The sequence below is a fragment of the Schistocerca gregaria genome, chromosome 9 (assembly GCF_023897955.1).
Source record: "Schistocerca gregaria isolate iqSchGreg1 chromosome 9, iqSchGreg1.2, whole genome shotgun sequence".
NCBI classification, from domain to species: Eukaryota; Metazoa; Arthropoda; class Insecta; order Orthoptera; family Acrididae; genus Schistocerca; species Schistocerca gregaria.
Genome location: NC_064928.1, coordinates 66681053 through 66686492, shown reverse-complemented (window position 1 = coordinate 66686492; position 5440 = coordinate 66681053). Strand labels below are relative to the sequence as shown.

At 45.4% G+C, this 5440-nt stretch overlaps 1 pseudogene; it reads right to left on the bottom strand.

Moving 5' to 3' along the window:
• Nucleotides 1-5076: 5076 nt before the first annotated feature.
• Nucleotides 5077-5194, bottom strand: LOC126292511 (5S ribosomal RNA; annotated as a pseudogene).
• Between the last annotated feature and the right edge of the window lie 246 nt (nucleotides 5195-5440).

Here is a 5440-nt window from a genome sequence, read left to right as displayed (position 1 = left end):
ACGCAGCACGTGTATCCCATACTTCGAAGAACTATAGGCGAATACTACTGTATGAAATATATATAACTTTCACGTGGCACAGACTTTCAACACAACATACACACCAACAGGACTGCCAACTAAAGATAAGATGGGCAACAGTTTGTGACGTCACGTGCCAATTTGGCTGCTATGCGTAGGCCTTGTATCTAGAATGCTTTGCTCTAGGGCAGTCGGGTTGGAGCAGTGCGGTCTGCGTCGACACGGCTCGCCCGACCATTGCTGCCACGCGTCACTTGAGCCGGGCCACGGTGTCGGTGGATCGGCGGTCGGTCGTCCTACCGGACGACGTATTTTGGCTCGCCGATAGTTCCTGACAAGGGAACCTCCCAATCGCAACCCCCTCAGATTTAGTTACAAGTTGGCACAGTGGATAGGCCTTGAAAAACTGAACATAGATCAATCGAGAAAAACAGGAAGAAGTTATGTGCAACTATGAAAAAAACAAGCGAAATATACGAACTGAGTAGTCCATGCGCAAGATGGGCAACATCAAGAATAGGGTGAACTCGGGAGCGCCGTGGTCCTGCGGTTAGCGACAGCAGCTGCGGAACGAAAAGTCATAGCCGGCACGGTAGCCCAGCATTTGAGATGTGGTGCTATAGACGAATGTTGAAAATTAGGTGGACTGATAAGATAAGGAATGAGGAGGTTCTACGCAGAATCGGAGAGGAAAGGAATATGTGGAAAACACTGATAAGGAGAAGGGACAGGATGATAGGACATCTGCAAAGACATGAGGGATTGACTTCCATGGTACTAGAGGGAGCTGTAGAGGGCAAAAACTGTAGAGGAAGACACAGATTGTAACACGTCAAGCAAATAATTGAGGACGAAGGTTGCAAGTGGTACTCTGAGATGAAGAGGTTAGCACAGGAAAGGAATTCGTGGCGGGCCTCATCAAACCAGTCAGTAGAGGGACGGGAAAAAAAAAAGAAAAAAAAACGTTCAGGTCCTCGTGCAAGTGTTTGCCAGCTTGTGTGTCTAATTGCTGTTGTTTCCACTGACGGCTATTTTAGATGTTGTCAGCGTTCTGAGTGAGTCGGTCTGTTGTTGCGGACCAGGGAAGTTATCTTCGCACTGTGCAGTCAGCTGGGGCAGCTGGAGGTCCGTGCGCAGTGTCGGAGCTGTCCGAGCGCTACGAGCTTCGTAGGTCACCGACCCGGAACGTCAAAGTTGAGTAGTGCTTTCAACTACCCAAGCCACGTCCACTCATGTTGTGTGGTTCGTTTCGGTGGTTCGCTGTTGGGGAGGTTTCCCTGTGAGCAACAGCAAGTGTTTGCGTTGCTGAAATTTAGTCTCCATGTTGTGCAATAAACTATATTGGTTGACTACAATTCAAGTGCACCAACGGGATTTTCTGCCTTGCGGCCGTTAATGTGTTGGTTACCTGCCCTGGCCAGTGACATAAATTCAGACAGTGTTCCTTTTCGGTGAAGTTACTATCTTACCGTATTTTAAATTTACGTGCACCAGTGGAATTTTCTGCCTTGAGGCCGTTAGTGTTCTGGTCACCTGCGCTGGCTACTAACGTAATTTCAGGCAGCGTCCTTTCCTCACCTGTTGTCGCTGTCCAACACGGTGACAGCTGACACATATTTCATTGTGGATAATGATGTTCGTAGCCTTTCGTGTTTGAGTCCTCGTGTACCGATTGGTGGCAAGCAAGTCGTTTCGTCGGTCCGTCCGTGGCTGCCCCCTGGTTGGGTTCCGACGGATCAGGTATAGCTGGGCTCACCACCTGTCTCACCTAAGTGATCGAGGGCAGACCGAGCTCCCTGGAGGCTTCTGAGTGCCGTTTTCTTTACTGTCCTTCCCACCTTTGTTTAACTGCTTGCTTTCACTGCATTTTATGTATTTTTGAATTTTGGAAAATCAATTGTGGGCCTTCAGCCACTTAAATCCTTATTCTAAAACAAAAAAAAAGACACATTGCGGCCTTCTGCCTTTGAAAGGTTATGCTAATTTATTTTAAAATCTTCAAAATATTATTGTGGGCCTTCAGCCATTTGTACTGCATCTTCTTTATGTTTGTGTATTCAGCCTTTCCTTGAGGCTTTCAGCCTAGCTGTGTGTATTTATGTTAATTATTTTATTTGCAATTTTAACTGCATGTTTTTACCACTTGAGATTTATCTTATTGCTTTAAGATTTCTTGTTTTGAGGCTTTCAGCCGTGAAATAATTGCCTTTTTGAGACTCTTAGTTCTAAAGCTTCAGCTATGTGCAGTTTTGGTGAAAAGGTGTTATAAAATTACAACAAATTACAATTTTGAGTGAACCTGACCGACACCTTATTTGGCCATTTCCACAATCCTAATCACCTGTTCTGCCCAGCGGGTTTAGTGGGCGTTTCACCAACTGCATGTACTCAGTAGAAATTGCACACACGTTATATCTCATTTTTTCTGCAATTTGTCTACACTACCACCTCCTACAATATTTGTCATTCCTCCTGAAACATCCTGTATAATTATCCGGGTCTCAACGGGTCACCGAAAGTTTTCAGTGTTAGAGGCACGTCATCGTCCGAACCCTCGCGGGAATACAGTGTGGCTGTGAGCGAGTGGAATAATGGACACGGGGCTACCGCTTATGTGCATGCGGAAAAGATGGGAATTTGCATCTGAAGAGGAGTGTGTGTAGGTAGGTCCCGCAGGCAAATTAGGCGTTGTGTCGTGATAGTGCAATGGTCAGCGCGTCTGCCTTGGTAGCAAGCGGTCCATGTTCGAACCCCGGCGAGTACAAATTTTCATTTGCCGCCTTTGGTGTATTTCAACGCCCTGTCACAGTGTGGACGTCTATCCTTCGATATTAAAGATGATACTGTCTTTTTGACACAATACAAGTGATATGGGAACTTCTTGCCATCAACATAACGGGACTTCAACGGCATCCATTCCTTAGTCACTGTTCTGTGATGGCGCAAACCCATGTCGTATGTATTCGAATCAGATTGTAGAGCATATTTAGTCAAATAACGAATGGTCAGTATACAAGTATTTACGAACAGTAGAAGCAGAATTGCAGCGAGCTGATCACTTAACTACGTGCAAGGTTGAGTACCTGTGTAGTGAGTCATTTCAGCTGCATACCTGACGATAATATTTGTATAGCAATTCACTGCAGAATTAATGTAATACCCGCACGATGATCTCTGTATTCATACTGTATCATGGAATACTACGTTCATTAAATAAGATTAGTCAAGCTGATGCCAAATAAAGAGAAGCGACGACGCCACCACACTATCTTTACTTAAGTAGGCAGACAGGGCTAGATTATGTGCGCCACCATTAACGTTGCTGTAAACAAAACTGTACAGAAACCAGATGGCTGTTATAAGAGTCGAGGGACATGAAAGGGAAGCAGAGGTTGGGAAGGGAGTGCGACACGATTGTAGCCTATCCCCGATGTTATTCAATCTGTATATTGAGCAAGCAGTAAAGAAAACAAAAGAAAAATTCGGAGTAGGTATTAAAACCCATGGAGAAGAAATAAAAACTTTGAGGTTCGCCAATGACATTGTAATTCTGTCAGAGACAGCTAAGGACTTGGAAGAGCAGTTGAACGGAATGGACAGTGTCTTGAAAGGAGGATATAAGATGAACATCAACAAAAGCAAAACGAGGATAATGGAATGTAGATGAATTAAGTCGAGTGATGCTGAGGGAATTAGATTAGGAAATAAGTCACTTAAAATAGTAAAGGAGTTTTGCTGTGTGGGGAGCAAAATAACTGATGATGGTCGAAGTAGAGAGGATATAAAATGTAGACTGGCAATGGCAAGCAAAGCGTTTCTGTAGAAGAGAAATTTGTTAACATCGAGTTTTAAGCGTCAGGAAGACGTTTCTGAAAGTATTTGTATGGAGCGTAACCGTGTGTGGAAGTGAAACATGGACAATAAACAGTTTGGACAAGAAGAGAATAGAAGCTTTTGAAATGTGGTGCTACAGAAGAATGTTGAAGATTAGGTGGGTAGATCACATAACTAATGAGTAGGTATTGAATAGGATTGGGGAGAAGAGAAGTTTGTGGCACAACTTGACTAGAAGAAGGGATCGGTTGGTAGGACATGTTCTGAGGCATGAAGGAATCACAAGTTCAGCGTTGGAGGGCAGCGTGGAGGGTAAAAATCGTAGAGGGAGACCAAGAGATGAATACACTAAGCATATTCAGAAGGATGTAGGTTGCAGTGGTTACTGGGAGATGAAGAAGCTTGCACAGGATAGAGTAGCATGGAGAGCTGCATCAAACCAGTCTCAGGACTGAAGACCACAGCAACTGCAACAAGCAAAAAAATGGTGCAAGTGGCTCTGAGCACTATGGGACTTAACATCTGTGGTCATAAGTCCCCTAGAACTTAGAACTACTTAAACCTAACTAACCTAAGGACATCACACACATCCAAGCCCGAGGCAGGATTCGAACCTGCGCCCGTAGCGGTCGCGCGGTTTCAGACTTTAGCGCCTAGAACCGCTCGGCCACCCCCGGCCGGCTACTACTGTAAGCAGTTTGACAGCATAACACCACAACATCCACTGACAGCCTGTACCATTATCATCATACACGCGGTGAATACAAGTTGCTGATGTTTGTCAAGAATAGCAGAAAGCGCCTCATGAATGTGATGTTCCATTTGCATTACGCCTAGGACAGAGAGAATCCTAAATAACAGTAAGAGGTTACCCAATGAAGGGAAGAGGCCACGTACTGTCTCGAGTTTGATATTAAGGTAGTTCCCAATGATTTCACACTAACGGGTTCTTTTTGCTATCGGAATACTCATATGGGAATCATCAAAGTGTAATTGCTAGAACACTCAGCTACCTTAAAAACACTCCGCCTTCAGGGCACAAGTGGCCCATCGGTACCATCCGACCGCCGTGTCATCCTCATGGAGGATGCGGATAGGAGGGGCATGTGGTCAGCACACCGCTCTCCTGGACATTATGATGCTTCTCTGTGACCGCAGCCGCTACTATTCGGTCGAGTAGCTCCTCAATTGGCATCACGAGGCTGAGTGCATCCCGAAAAATGGCACCAGCACATGGTGGCCCGAATGGTCACCCATCCAAGTGCCGGCCACGCCCGACAGCGCTTAACTTTGGTGATCTGACGGGAACCGGTGTATACACTGCGGCAAGGCCGTTGCCCAGCTACCTTAACAACACCTCATTTTGGATTGAATATGACTCGGAAAGCGAAGTTAATGCAGTCTGAAATGCACTCGCAGTTCTGTTGCCTGCCGCAACAATTCCGTAAAGTGTTAGGACAGCTGACAGATATAGCTGAATACAGCCATGTGCAAATATCTTCACTGCTCTAGGGAAACTCGTCTTTGTTTCATTTTTTCCGTACCGTAATTAGCACAATAAAATAGGGTTACCCTGATGAAGAAC